We start from the raw sequence: 16,316 nt of genomic DNA, 5'->3' as shown, positions 1-16,316 counted from the left end.
TCTGAAACTTGTGTCTCTCAAATGAATAATTACCTACAAAATAATTAAATGTTGCTGATATGGTCTACTCATCCCACTTGTACATAGAAACAGCAAAGTCTGTCTTCCCTGAAATCTATCTCCGTCATGTCGGATAAGCTTACTGCCCATCATAGGGCTGGCATCAATCCCTACTCAATTACAGATGAACATAGCACCATATTAAAAGACAAATAAGGTTTAATTTTAATCACAGACAGCCTGTAAGTCCATGTTCCATTATAGATTAAAAGAACCAATTATTTTTAAAAGTAAAGACTTAATGAAAGACCTTGCTAATATATAGACACATTGCTCCCTCTGCATTTTAAGTCAGACTCTGCAGTAATGGTTGAAATTGCTGCAAGCAATCTAAGAAAGGCATGGGGATGAATCTTGGAGAATAATCTTTTTTCTTCAAATCATAAATACGCTTTCTCAACAGGATTTCATTTGTAAGACTTCTCTTTCCAAAGTGTAAAATCACTGAACATTTATAGACAACAAATTAGCTCTGTGGCCAGGATTTTATTGTTACTGAGACAGAGTAAATGCAAAATAACTGCATTGAAGCAGACAGAAATTCCACACTGATGACACTAAATGCTGCTGAAATCACTTTATCTCAGATTCAGAAAGGTAGTTAGGAGCATAATTCTCATTTTAATTCAATGAGAGTGAGGCACCTACACACCTCTGAATATAGATATTATAGTCTTCCACCTGTAACAACAGGAGTTGGATTACAGAAGTAACTCCAGAATCTAGGTCATCAGAATTGTTCTTTTCTAGATATTGACTCTTTAGTACTACTTTCCAATCTTCCTTGTTTACTGAGTTACTATAATGTTTGTGAGACTGTGAACTAATAAAAATGCAGCTATAGGATGCTGTTGATACTAGCTCTGAGAATGTGAAGAGATAAAGGTGTATTTTTAGAGAAACATCTACTCACTGGGTAATCAGACAATGGTGTGGGTTAGTGCTATGATTGCAATTCCACTTGTACTGAGAAAGGATGAAAAGGCATATATATACAAAGATAACATCTAAATTTTTAAAGCTATTTTTACATAATGTCATGCTTTTGTGGGTGATTTTTTTATGTATACTGTTCAAACAGAAAGGCTTTAATGCATGGAAAACTCTCTTCATTTTCTAAATTTAAACCTACCTTCTTTAGAAGGCTTAAAATTAAAGTGCCATTGCCCAACATAGACACTGTTGCATCATTCTTACAACTACTATTAACAGTTAAAAGAAAATAATCAATACCAGGACTCCCTTGTCTATAAAAGTACTGGTATTTTATCTGCCCCCACTAAAATTTGAGAAAAAAGCTTACTAAATAAAACACTAGTTAGGTCTGTAGAATAAGAAACTCGGAAAAAAAAAACCAACAAAAAGCCAAACAAAACAACAGGTATTTCTCAAACATTTTAGGGATCTCATATCAAAACGTCATTGAGAATCCTTCTGACAATAAACAGAATACTTGGAAAACATCTCATATACTTATAGTCAATATTGGTTTTCATCTTCTAAATTTGTTCTGGTTTTATCTTCAATGATCCCTGAAGAGAAAACAAAAACCCTCAAGCTTCTTTACTGCTCTTGAAAAAAAAAAAAAAAGGGAAGAGAATACAACCATTCACCACATACCAACCAATACCCAGCCTGACTGAGCAATGATCTAACCCTTCCGTGTAACTGCCCCCAGTTTATATCCTGGGCATAACATGTTCTATGAAATACCTCTTTGGTTAGTGTGGGTCAGGTGTCCTGTCTCTGCTTCCTCCCGGCTTCCCCTCCTCCCTGGCACAGCGTGAGACTCACAAAGTCCTTGGTCAGAGTAAACATTACTGAGCAGCAACTAAAAACATCGGTGTTATCAGCACTGTTCCCAGGCCGAAAGTCAAAACACAGCACTGCACCAGCTACTAAGAAGGAGAAAAATGTCTGCTACTGCTGAACCCAGCACAGTATCCACCCCTTATTCAATACCATTCACGCCATGCTCAGATCACACATTTTCAATATACTATCACTCTTAACTCATATACATATATACACATATATATATACACAGCTACAGAGAGAGAGAGAGATCATTCCTTAGCACATGGACTAATCCCGATAGAGCTGCTGAGTCCATCTGATCCATGGTGTTGGGCTCCATCTCTTGTAACAGTCTTTCAGAGCAGTAGAGACTGTGTGCCGTGTTCATACTCATGAATAACCTGGGCAATAGTGTCCATTGCTAAGTCCACCCCTTGATCATGAGTCCATCTCTATGTTGCATCTCTGCTCTGATGGCCTGAAGTGTCATGGGCTCACCAGGCTCAAAATAATTCACCATCCCCTTCAGCAGTTTCTGCAACTTGTTGCTGGGGACTCCATACAGCTGCCTTCCATCTCCGATGCTTCCAAAGCACTGGAGGGGCCCAGTGGACTACATGCTCGCCCATACTGTCCCACACACTCTGTCACTCATGCCTGTCCAGCCTTGGGGAAAATCTCTTGGTGGTCCTCCTATATCGTCGTCTAACCCTAGACAAGATCCAAACCCAACTCCGCTTAACTTTTAAGATGAGACAAAATGGTCATGGACAAAACACACTCTGTATGTGTGCCAACGTGGTGATCCCCATTACAATCAGCAGGCAGGTTTCAAGGGTACCAAAGGCCATTCAAAACCTTCAGAACTCTCCAATGATGCTGCTCTACTTGTCACTGGGGCTGGTATAGCTGCTGTGTTTGGAGTTGGAGTAGCTGCATTATCTGTTATAGTCAGAGTCTGAGTATCTGCTGCAGTTGTCACTGGGGCTGGTGTAGCTGCTGTGCTTGGAGCTGGAGTAGCTGCTCTGTCTGCTAGAGTCAGAATTTGAGTAGCTGCTGTACTTGTTGCAGGGATGTGTGGGAATGTCTCCCTCATAGGCTGACCACACGAGGAGGGGAAAAAAGATGTGTAATTGCAATACACATCTATTATAAACCTCCCAAAGTATAGAGGTGGTGACCACACTGGGAACGCAAGCCAGATCAGCTTCATGATCAATAAGTCTATTGAATTACAAGTCATTACCATAAAGTACAATGAAATAAGAACCTTAGCCCAAGGCCCTCAGCCGATAAACACTAACACAGCAAATACTGGCTGTAAGTAAGGTACAACAAGCTGGAACTGTGAGATCAAGAACAACAACTTTGAGAGCCAATAAATCAGCATTGTGACGAGTGACTATTAATCCAAAACAATAATTGCTTATCACAAATATGATTAGACACACTCCAGTCAGATCTGTCATTATCTCAATACACATTGGGCACTGTCGTGGCTTAAGTCCAGTCTGTCAATTCAGGCACACAGCCCTCGCTCACTCCCCTCCCTTCCTCCCCCCACTCTTGGAGGGATGGGGAGGAGAATCGGAAGAATATAACTCCCACTGGTAGAGATAAGAACAGTCCAGTAACTAAGGTATAACATAAATCACTGCTGCGATCACCAATAATAATAATGAAAAGGGAAATAACACGGGAAGAGAATACAACTGCTCACCACCCACCAACAGATACTCAGCCTGGCCGAGCAGTGATCTAACCCTTCCGGGTAACTGCCCCCAGTTTTACATCCTGGCCATGACGTGCTGTGGTATGGAATACCCCTTTGGTCAGTTTGGGTCAGGTGTCCTGTCTCTGCTTCCTCCCGGCTTCCCCTCCTCCCTGGCAGAGCATGAGACTCACAAAGTCCTTGGTCAGACTAAACATTGCTGAGCCCAGGACAACTTGTTAGATATTCACAAAGAGAATATAGGAAAACAGCAACTCATAATGCAGGTGTATTGCAAAGATTCAGCTTAAAGAGTCTTCATTTTTTCAGCTGGGATTCTACCGAGTTTCTCATACACAGAAGAGACACAGAATTAACAGAAACTAGTAACTGAATCTACCAAGCTTAGGGATAATCAGGCTTGTCAGGAATTGAGTCTATACTTTCATGCTTGAATCCTATGTAGCTTTATGTTTTAGATTTTTTTAAATGCAGCAAATTCCATTTTTACGTAAACTCCAGTATTCTTCCAGTATGTTCTGCAGATTTCTTTCTTATGACAGAGGTTGAAAGACACCCTAAATCAAGACTTTGCTAAATCCCTGAACAGAAAACTTTTGAAAAGATAAAATATGATCCACCCTGAAACTCCTGTGCCAGCATATCCTTTGTTTGCAGTAAGTGGATATAATAATTTTTTGAACAGAAGTAACAGCTTTCACAAAAATATTAGAATATACAAAAGTACAAATCATTCTTTAGCTGATCTAATATCAGTTCAGGTCAAGACCTGGATACTGGGACAACTATGATCTTAAGGTCAATACAATTGTTTTATTATATTGCATCTCAGAAAGGTAGAAACAGCTTATTGGTTTCAAACATCAAGAGCATTATTCATTAAATTTATTATCACTTGATTTTGGAACCTTTCAAATTTGTTGCTAGCTATTCTAAACTCTGTTGGTGTCTTCTATGAGGAAGAAATGCATTTATACGCAAAAAAAAAAAAAAAACAACAAAACGGTGAACGTACCTTGCACTTCCAGAAATGCCTTAGGTGCCTGCTATGCACTCAAAGATCAAGACTTGAGCATTGCGACTGTAAGCTGATGGATCACACTGAAAATGTAATCTACTATATTCTTACTCTGGAAGACCTTCTTTTCATGTTTTCTTCTACAGATTCAAAGGCCTAACATGTTTTAGCAGAAAACTAGTGAAGTAGCTAGCCACATTGTATACCAAATCCTCATACGTATTTTACCTCTGTAAGTAAAACACTCTTCAAAATCTGCACTTTTAGGAGCTATATTAAACTATCATAAAACGCATCTTTATAAAGCCTGCTGAGTAACTTTCACATTCTATGCTATACTTAGCCAGAGATGATCCCAATTAAGGTATTTTGCAAAAGTGTTAGCCCTCCCTCCCAATTTGTAGTTTCAGCAGTGACAGATAAGATTTTATGTTGTTAGCTATCATGAAAACAGATACAGTATTTTACACAGACTAATAAATGTTTTCATTCTCACTGAATAACAGCATTGAGACATTTACAAGAGACTGTTGTTCTCACACATGGTAATTAGATGCTTGATTCTGCTATGGCTTTTCACAAGGTCTTAAATACCTCAAATTCATGTTCTGATAAGTATATATATATAATTTTGGGAAAATTTTACAAGCATAGTTCAATGATATGCAGATATATGAATATATGAACTTTCCTTTGAACAATTTGGCAATATATAAAACAGTGTGTTCAAAGTCTGAAATACTTAATAAAAGTGGCCAGTTTTTATAAGCATCAGTTTGAAATTAACTGAGTAATTTTGTCTGCATAATCATACCTCTGAAGGGGTACAATAAAATATAAATTTAATCAAATGCATTTTTAGAACAGGCCTCAAGCTAGTGCATGTACAATTTTGACCCAAATATGTAGTCATGAGTATAATATCAGACCTTTAATTATAATTTCTATTATAATTGTTCTATTGAAGAAAATGTAACCAGTGCACTTACCTGCAATTATGCACACACAGTATGTGGATAGAGTAGATAAAGACTCTCCTGTGAACCGTCACTTGCTGAGCTAATTCACCCAACTGGTTTAATTTCGTTTGCCCTCAGTCTGTCGTTACCATGATTACATCTAAATGAAAATACAAGGAAACATGAAAATCATCAGAATTACTATTTAAATTTTCAATTTGACTTTTATTCATGAACAATCAGGAAGTTAGGGTCACAGACAACATTGTAAGAAAAATTAAGTGCTTTGTACACTTTCTGATGACAGGGTATATGAATATCTTATCTAATTGCTGAAACATATGGCCTCTCCGAGACTCATTACAAAGTGCACCTGGTGTTCTGTGATAGGAGATCTGTATTTAATTCTAAAGTGTTGTGATTTATATAAGCCATCAAGAAAAGACTTTTTTGGGGTATGTACTGTAACACTGCAGACTGTTCCTCAGAGCTAAATACTCTTTAGGCCACAATTTAAAAAAGTTTTCTGTTTTACTAGGATCCAAAGCAAGAGACAAAAGCTTATTTGAAAAATTCATATTCTACTGTATATATTGCATTACCATAATACATTGTCTTCTAATAAGAACGTTTATTGCAATGTAGCATCCACACTGCACTCTGAAGTACACACTGCAGACTCTTCCCTATATCTGAAGAACAGTAGAAAGCTTTGTATAGAATTGATATGTGGGTTCAGCAAGCCCACATATCCATACATGAGGTCCTATTTATTGTTTGTATTATGAAGTAACGGTATTATGTATTCACTAGTTTTAAAAAACAGGTGCTATAAAGACACTAAAACTATTCCAGAAAGAAATAGGCATAATGCTTTTACATATACATACATATATATACATATACATATATACGCATATACGTATATCTGTAAACATATATACATATATATATTTACATATATACACACATATATACATATACACATTTATACATATATATATGCATATATTCTATTCTATGAAATGGCCAAGGACTCCCCTCGTCCCACCTAATCCACAGTTTAGGTATTTACCTTGAAAACACCAACTCCTTGTCACATTTTATAGTTGCATCATATTGCCCACGTCATCATTTAATAAGCTATATAACACAATTCATCCTAGTATTAAATGGTCAAAAATTTCCCAGCAGCAAATTCTAAGCAACACAGTGTAATTTATTGGAAGATATAATGTCAATTCTTTTGAGCATCAGCCCTATAAGTAATGTTATCTGGAGCATGCTCCTCCCTATAAAATATGTATCAGCCTTAAAAACTAGAAACCTGTTACCTTAGTCTGCAGGGAAAACAACAGTATTAAATGCCAGACTACTAAAAAGTACCATAACTTATATTTCAACACAAAGCAAAAAAAAAAAAAAAAAAAAAGGATTTTTTTAATCCATTTAGATTGTGAAGTACTGCTATGCAAAGCTTCCCAAAAGGCAATAAAGTAAAATCATGAAAATGCTAGAGAGATTAAATGATAAAAGACATTTCACAAAATATGAATTTATCTTAGAAAATGTCAGGGGAAAAAGATCAAGTATCTTGTTTAAAAACCAAAAACAACACAGAGATGTTTGGCCTACTCTCTGAGAACTCTTTTTCTGCAAATAGAAACCAGCTTGACCGTACAGCTGTCTAGCTAATAATCCTTTATATTCTTTATATAGGAATTTAAGAAATCCACAGCCATTTATACAAGTCGATTTAAATATTTTGGGCCCTGAGGTTTTGCTTTTTGTATTCATTCAAACGTTTATACATGCCTATGCTTGATAATTCCATGCATTATATGTAAAACTTGATACATGCATATTTCAGTGTACAGTGCCAGAATTTAGTCTTTTACTGTCACTGTTTATGTAACTTTAGTTACTTGCACACTTCCCCAAATACTTTCCAAGGAAAGGCATATGACTGCGAAACTACAAAGCAACAAAACCTGTTTCCAGACCTACTACAAATTCATACAACATAATGACTTCAATGAAGATAGGTCTATTGTCACAGAAGCATTCAAAGGGAATGTCAGTCATGGTTTAAACTCAGTCAGCCACGCAGTCCCTCTCTCACTCTTCTGCTTTCCTTTCCCCCTCTCCCAGAGCGATGGGGATGAGAATCCAAAGAATCTAACTCCCACAGGTTGAAATAAGAACAGTCCAGTAACTAAGGTATAACACAAAACCACTACTGATACCACCAATAAAAATAATGATAAGGGAAATAACAAGGGAAGAGAATACAACCTCTCACCACTTGCCGACCAATACCCAGCCCGACCTGAGCAGTGATCTAACCCTTCCGTGTAACTGCCCCCAGTTTATATCCTGGGCATAACATGTTGCTCTATGAAATACCTCTTTGGTTAGTGTGGGTCAGGTGTCCTGTCTCCTCTTCCTCCTGGCTTCCCCTCCTCCCTGGCAGAGCATGAGGCTCAGAAAGTCCTTGGTCAGAGTAAACATTACTGAGCAGCAACGAAAAACATCAGTGTTATCAGTGCTGTTCCCAGGCTGAAAGTCAAAAACACGGCACTGCACCAGCTACTAAGAAGGAGAAAAAATGACTTCTACTGCTGAACCAATGACATAGGGACAACATACAGCAGCATGCCCAAGGTCACCCATAAAGAAAGCACATAGAAGCAGGATATTCAAATTCATATTCATATTCACATTTTTGTAGATAAATACCACCTAACAGCCTACTAAGAAATGTTAAGCCTCATTTTTATAAAAGCAAAAGTAACATTTAAATGGAATCAGATATAACCAGTAGCTGAAGAGGTGAAGAAAGATCAGTGATGTTATTGGCACTTCTGAATATTATGAACATTAACAAATTAAAATATTTATGAGGAAGATTATAGGAAAAAAAAGTCTTCTAGTGTGCTGAACTGAAAAGAGCCTCACCAGCAGGTCGAAGGAGGTGATCCTGCCCCTCTACTCTGCTGCCATGAGACCCCACTTGCAGCACTGTGTGCATTTCTGGTATCCCCAACATAAGAAGGAGATGGAGCTGTTGGAGCAAGTCCAGGGGAGGCCACGAGGATGACCAGGGACTGGAGCACCTCCCATATGAAGATAGGCTGAGAAAGTTGGGGCTGTTCAGCCTGGAGAAGAGAAGGCTGTGTGGAGACCTCAGAGCAACTTCCAGTATCTGAAAGGGGCCTATAGGGATGCTGGGGATGGACTCTTCATTAGGGACTGTAGTGACAGGACAAGGGGTGATGGGTTCTGAAACTGAAACAGGGGAAGTTCAAGTTAAATATAAGGAAGAAGTTCTTCCCTGTGAGGGTGGAGAGGCACTGGCACAGGGTGCCCAAGGAAATTGTGAATGCTCAACCCTTGGCAGTGTTAAAGGCCAGGCAGGACAGTCTTGGGCAACATGGTTTACTGTGAGGTGTCCCTGCCCATGGCAGGGGGTTTGCAACTACATGATCTTGAGGTCCTTTCCAGCCCTACCTATTCTATGATTCTTCTATGACACACAGAGCATAGATCCACAGGATACAAGAGAATATTAGAAATTCAAAGACTTCCAATTCCTCACAAGGATGTAGAAAAAAAAAGGCAAATCCATATGGCATAATAAACATATTTATCTCTCAGGCTAAGAGTTCTTGCTACTGAAAGACTAGAAGAATAACTGAATTCCTGAGAAAAGCTAAAATGTTTGCCGTTTTCTTCTGTAAAATTTGTAAACCCAAAGTATTTCACTCTCACCTTTTTTTATTTTTTTTCCCATCTTGCTGTTATTTGTTGTTGATAAAATAATAGGCTAGCAAGAAATTACAGCTGCAGCAACGCTGCCAGGTCACAAGCTGCAGGTAGCCATGCTAACAAATTAACTTCTGAATGCCAAAAGCATGGAATCTGCAAATTTCCATATTTAAAAGTAAGAAATAAAAACAAATTGAAAGAAATAAAAAGGGGAAAAGTGGGTCAGAGGCATAAATGATAATCTTCAATTTCAATGACAATTTCTTTAGTTACAAGACTATAAATTTTGCAGGAGTAGGAGCTTCCTCCTCTTTGGAACTTTCACAATGCACTGAAAATGTATGTAGATCTACTGTGAGAGAAAGAGAAGAGCAGACAGAGTATATACGTATCTTTTCGGTCTACAATGCCTTCACTTGGAAAGCTTGACAGACTGTGGTCCACAGTTGAGATTTAGATAGTCCATACAGATTTTGAAAAGAGAAAGTAACCTCTTGTCTTCTCATTGAAAAAACTGTCATTGCATCTAGAAGAAATTTAGAGCCCTGGGTCCCAAAGGAAAGGAGGAAGAAGGCCACTGTGCTTCAGCAATGGGCAGAGTAAAGAAACTCCAAGTCTACTGGAGGGATTAAGAACGACTGCTGAGCTTCAGATAGGTTCCCCCACTAGCATGGATGATATTCTAGGTCCAGACATTAAATATATAAAAGATGGTTACTACTTGGATGAGTTTGGCAATATCTTGATCCCTTAACTAGGCAGTATAGTGTTAATCCGTTTCTAGAAAATAGAAAATTAATAATGGAGACTTCTTAGTCTAGCCATCAAAGGTGAAACAACTTCTAGAAGTATTAAGTATCACAAATTCAAACCAGATATGTACACTTTTAATATTTCAAGTGATTAACCTCTTTAGCAGTTTTTAAAGTGGTATAGTACAGTCTGGACATTTTAAAATTCAGAATTGGATTCTGATCAAAGCACAGCTCTAGATCAAAAAGGAAATCCCTTGGTGGTGGTACACAGGATGACAACTGTTGAAGGATAAACTCGTTGGTCCTTCAGGAATTTTTATTATACAAATTCAAAATTGATCTATATGGGAGACTATTTGGAACACAGCAGAGCTAATACATCCATGCAAACAACAGAGTAAAAAACTATAATAACTGTACAAATTCAGCTTAAACTTAGCTGGATAATGAGCTTCAGTAGCACTCTGATATGCTGCAAATGATACAAACCAACAGGAATGAAAATTACTAAGAACTGGTTTATTTTTTCCAAACTCAGTCCAGTAACAAGGAGGTGATTAAAATTATTCAGCAGATGGCTCAGATGAGAGAACAGCTTGGTAGAAGCAGGACAAGGCTAATTAGTGCATTATGCCTCCCCCTTTTCTTCTTTGCTTTAATTCCCAGATCATTCCGTTCTCTCTCCCATAGAGTTTATCCAGCCTCTGCATTTCTCTCTGCAATATCATCTTATACCTCAACAGTGGTCTTTTGCAGCAGCCTATAGTGCAGAACTCCTACAGAATAAGCAAGAGATTTCAGCTAAACTGCTGAAAAGTCAGGTGGCAGCATATCCTTCTTGGCAGGTGTGATACTCTTTTCAATTGTTCTCAGAAAAACTACTCCTTTGCTATATTGTCAATTTTTGAACTTAAAAGCACTGGTAAACACACCATGAATGTTCATGTAGGTTAATGATTGTGTTTGTATAAACTGGCACTAAATTAAAATCATACAAACACATGAGAAAGGGTTGAAGGCCACAGATTTCACACATCTTCTAAGTTTAGGTTATAAGAAAGCTAAGTATATGAGACCTTTGTGATCTCACAATATAAGTAGCATCTCCATATGGAAAACCAGAGAGCTATTAGGCACAGCTGTCTGTGGAGAGCTCATGTAAGACTGAGTCCCTTGTGCAGTTGTTAAACTCTCAAGGCCATACAGTTTGCCAGCCTGGAGAGCCATAGGCTTACACTGCCCCCATAGTGTATTAAGACATGTGTAACCATGTCATCCTCACTGTAAACAGGAGTTGACAGTTGTTTAGATACACTCTTATTAATCTAGGATAACCCTTCTCCTCTCTGCCCAGTATTGCTTTATCTATTCAAAGAGGAAGACTTTTGTGCCTACAGACCACAAGAAATTTGCACTGGAATGGGTAAGGTTATTGACTTCTTCAAGGTTGCACAGTATCAGAGAACAGGAAAACCATTTTGTCCTTGGTATTACTTTGATATAAGTCAAAAACATTCAAGTAGCTAATACTAGCTTGCTCCGATCTTTTTTTTTTTTTAAGCATGGAATCAAAGAAAATTGTATCTGCCTATTTGAATGAATAAATAGTTCTCTATTTCACTATAAATCATTTTACTAGATATGTTAGGAATTACATTCCATCTAATGCAGAAATATAGCAAACATGAACCTTAGGACCACCTAATAATATGTTTCTCTGATTATAAAATTTAAAGTAAGCGTGATGGTTAACTTTGTTTCTTGTTTAAAAATAGATCAAGGAAAGGGATGGGAATCCTTTATAAAAATCCTTTATATTTAAGATAATCTAAATGGGTGTTGCTCAAAAAAGACTGCCACCAACACTATTTTAGCATAACAGCAACACCATTTACCACTGTTTTTTATCTTTTTTTTTTTTTTTAAAGAAGAAACTACTACAATCACATCTGGGTGAAGCCACTGTGAGATGCGCAGTGCTCCAAGATCAAAGTTTTAAAAATTTTCTGCTTTTGTTGGCAGAGGTGTTTGTGAGATTGTGGCTGTAAATCAGAGTACATTCTTGGAAAGCAAGAGGGAATTTGAGCAGAATAAATTTAAGAGTGTGTGTAGTTTATTTTTTAATGAAAACAATATTCTATTTCAAAGGCATAAACTAGTTCTTAGTTACCTGGATGTTGGCATTACTTTAATGACTCTATGTTTATACCCTAGGAAAATTCATAATTCACCCTTTTTTTTCTGCTGTGGTGCCAGTAGAAACAAAGAAGAGCTCAGTCTCAATGGTCAAGATTTTCTGATCTACCAGAATTAAGTCAGCTTTTCCATGAAGCACTAAAAGAACACAGAAGTCAGTTAAAGAGTTGAAGAAAAAATATTAGACCTAACATTAAGGGACAAAAGGTTATTTGTGGAAAGCTTCTAAATCTATTTCCGGAGATAGAAGATTGACAGAGACCCAGACTTGAGGTGTCTCTTAAGTAATAACAGAATTTAAAAGACCAATAACAACCCAACACCTACATATTGTCAGAGGAATAAAAGCTTTCCCAAACTTTGAAGGAAAAATATGTTTGTGATAGCCCTTCTGTATTTCTGAAGTGCAGACACACAACAGTGCATTGGCTATACATTGAGTATCAGTAAAGCTGGAGAAAACTGGGAATAATAATACCCAGATTCTAATAACATGCCAGTATGAGACGTGATTTTAATGGGCCACACTAAACCAAGCACATTTAGTGAATTTTTAGAAAGCAGGGCTAAACCAAGATTTAATACTGATTATGAGACTGAACTACTAGTAGATCTATCCTAACAAATGAGGATGCTTTAAACTTTTGCTTAGAAGTCTCTCTCAAGAGTAAATGCAGTTAGAGCTCAAAATTTTGGCAGTACCATGAAAAAGTAACCTGGAGGTACAGAAGATAGCCATATCTCAGCTATACTGACAAATGATTTTTGTAAGGGAAATTACCAAGATATAGAAGTTAACAGAGTAATGACAAGATCGTCAGATTCCTCTATTCTGCTCTTCCCCACAGACGCTCATATGATACAGTGCTGAATGCAGTCACAATAATAAACAACATCACATAGATAGTGTTAAATTATTCCGATCCTTCTGAAACTGAGGATCACAAGGAAGAATAAAGAGACATCTTTTTCTTAAATAAACTGTTCCTAACCTAAGAAGATTTTACATTAAGAAATATATTCTTTTTGTCTGTTGAAAACATGCAAGTAGTTGAAAATACCGTAGCTGGCTTAAACATAACCAAGTCCTGCAGAAATCAATGGATGACAGACAAACCAAAGCTATCGCAACTCACCCAGTGGAACATATTGTTATTCATACTCAACATTTAAGTTGCAGCCATGTTCAGACAGGTCAACATACAGTGTTACACATAATCTGAAAACATATATAATAACCTGCATATAACATATGCATAGTCATCTTTATCTTATTTTACATCAAATCATATAGTGAATATAGTAGTATGCCAGTTTTAGGCAAGCAAAGTGGAAACCACCATGCAAATGGAGTTTTGTACCAAGTTACTCTAAAAATTCTTGTAGATAGGGAACAATCAGTACAATAATTTGAAGCTGCAATATTTAATCATAGAATCATAGAATAGCTATGGTTGGAAAGGAACTTAAGATCATTCAGTTCCAACCCCCCTGTCATGGGCAGGCATGTTTACTAAACCATGGCACCAAAGGCTCTGTTCAAACTGGCTTTGAACACTGCCAGGGATGGAGCATTCACAGCTTCCCTGGCAACCCATTCCAGTGCCTCACCATCCTTACAGTAAAGAACTTCCCCTGTTTAAGTTTTAACCCATTACGCCTTGTCCTATCACTACAGTCCCTAATGAAGTGTCCTTCTACAGCAACCTTATAATTAATCATACCATCTGGGTTGTAGAACTAACTAGCAAAAGGGTGTTCCTATTAATGTCTCTAACTCTAATTGTTATTTTAATTTACTGAAAGAAACTATGCAGCCCCAAGGCCAGTCATAAAACTATGTTAGTGCAGAGCTTCTTTCCCTTCAGAAAGTTGAAGTAAAATGAAAAAATTGCCCTTTGAATAAAAAAGAACATAAAATAAAAAAGAAGCTAAAATAGAATTGTTACTAATTTTCATCAAGGTTAATGTATAGTAAAAACTAAAAAAAAAAAAAAAATTAAAAAAAGTACAATATAATGAATTTTACTGGGTACTAAAACTTTCTTGTACTACACAGTATTTTAAACAAGCATCTGGCATGCAAATTCATGGAGAAAGGATCATCTTGCAACTAGTTCATCTTCTAGCTCTTCTGAGAAGAATGCCATGTAGGTAATAATTACTGTTAATAATTTGGTAATTTAACATTCTTTGGAAAAAGAGGATATTAAAAATAGTTTTAGAAACTTACGTTTTCCAAAATATCATTTATCAATCACATTGCTTCGCAATTTTTTTGGATTCATGATGTCATTTAAAATAAACAAAAAATGCTTTTTGATATCTCAGCATGTGTAGTGTCAAAAAATCTGTGCATAACTCACTTTGCACTTTCACTTCTAATGATTCAATACCATTTGACCATTCTTATGTGCCTGAATGTTTACTGAAAACTATTTTGTCAAGTCTTTCGTACATGAAAACAATTTTGTTTTCACTTTTATGCATTCTGTAATGTATTTCACCTTAGTCTTCATTTGCAACAGCAAATGTTTCAGCGTGCACTTAAGGCCAACCAATATATAGATTTCAGTACCTGAAATGTGCAGAGGCAGAACCAAGGTGCCTAAACAGTTAATCTTAGAAATATTTACTTGAGTGTATATTTGCATCTCAAACAAGCAATATCAAAGTCTTCATCCTTTAATAAAGCAATCAATCCTTGGTGCTTATCTTGCTTCTCTACCACAAGTTCTCACATATCCACCAAACAGCTAGAAACAGTTGGTACACATACTGTTTACCTGTAGGAGATGCTATAACAAATAAATCTAATAATTCTGACCTAATAGCTTTAGTTAGAAAAACAGCAGGAGATGGTGATAAGAGTCATCCTTCCAGTCAAGAAGCCAATTACAGTATTTTACCAAAAATGTGCAGGCCTTCAGTTCAGTTCTACCCTTCTGAAAGGACTCAGATCACTCATACATCCCCCAAAACATCCTAATTCTTGGGTGATAAGCTATTGTGAGGGGCTGTTTTACCACCCTCTTGAAATTGGATCACCAGTTAAATTAAAGATTTCCCTACTGATCAGAACATGAGCACAGTGAGTGAATTTAGACTTTGAAACAATAACTGATGTCCTCCAGCTACAAAGTTAGGCTTTGTGAGACATGGACTGAAACCTGTTTCCTAACAAAGGAAACTTTTAAGACAATGTTCAGCATTTCTGATTTGGTATTCCAAGAAGCACTCTACTCAGTAGGGTTGTTGTTGTGTATTCGATCCATAATGGTTAACTCTCCCTAGAGATTTCTACAGTTCTTCAGGTTTTCATATGCATAGCGTTCTTTCAGTTTTCCAAACTTTAGGTACTCTGCCCACCTAAAACTTAACTAGTTGGGCCCTCTGTAAGTAGTAGGCTTCTTGTCATGTTGAAATTGCTTCAATATTGAAAATTGATGGCATGCATTAATTCTGGGTATGAGTGAATATAACAAAAATAAAAAATATAAAGCAGTTTTGTCTTGAAAGCAAGGCAAAACTTAAGTATTCTTCCTGCTCCTGTACCCTAAAAGCAATTGTTTACACTAACTTCTCTATTTAATTCTGTTTGGGTTTTCTCTTTCTTAGGGAAGATGATATTATAACACATGAAGGATTTTAGTTAGCACTGCAAGAAAACTTGAGCTGACTGACTTACCTGTTGAGAGTAAAAGCTTTTACTGCAGGAGGTTGTAGCCATATGAGGTCTCCTGCTGTCTAAACCCTTCAGAAGGACTTCAGGACTTCCTGCAATTTCATTTGGTATCTTCACCTCCCAGTGCTTAATAACAGTGTTTCAAGGGATCTGTAAAGAAATGAAAGTTGCCTCTTTTTAAAAAAGGAAATAACTTTAGTAATGTCACCTTGCTGCTGATTGTGCTTGCCACGTTTTAAGGTATAAAATAGACAAACTGTGAATAGACAACTAATAAAAATGAAAAACCAAGAATTCATCCTATACTGAAACACTGGTCTTGTCATCAAGGAAACAAAAGTAGTAC

At 36.9% G+C, this 16,316-nt stretch overlaps 1 long non-coding RNA gene across 1 annotated transcript; it reads right to left on the bottom strand.

The window, feature by feature from the left end:
* Positions 1 to 201: 201 nt before the first annotated feature.
* On the bottom strand, positions 202 to 16,116 carry LOC133270837 (uncharacterized). The gene is made up of 4 exons (XR_009743935.1): positions 15,966 to 16,116; positions 12,260 to 12,333; positions 5,597 to 5,726; positions 202 to 1,592 (listed from the first exon to the last, which is right to left on the bottom strand). It is a non-coding gene; the product is annotated as an uncharacterized LOC133270837 (long non-coding RNA).
* Positions 16,117 to 16,316: the final 200 nt, after the last annotated feature.

This window comes from Pezoporus flaviventris, unplaced genomic scaffold (genome assembly GCF_033815535.1).
Source record: "Pezoporus flaviventris isolate CSIRO_AGI_PZ_B2104156 unplaced genomic scaffold, CSIRO_AGI_Pfla_v1 ptg000023l, whole genome shotgun sequence".
NCBI classification, from domain to species: Eukaryota; Metazoa; Chordata; class Aves; order Psittaciformes; family Psittacidae; genus Pezoporus; species Pezoporus flaviventris.
The sequence above is the reverse complement of the archived record's forward strand: the minus strand, read 5'-3'. Positions and strand labels throughout refer to the sequence as shown.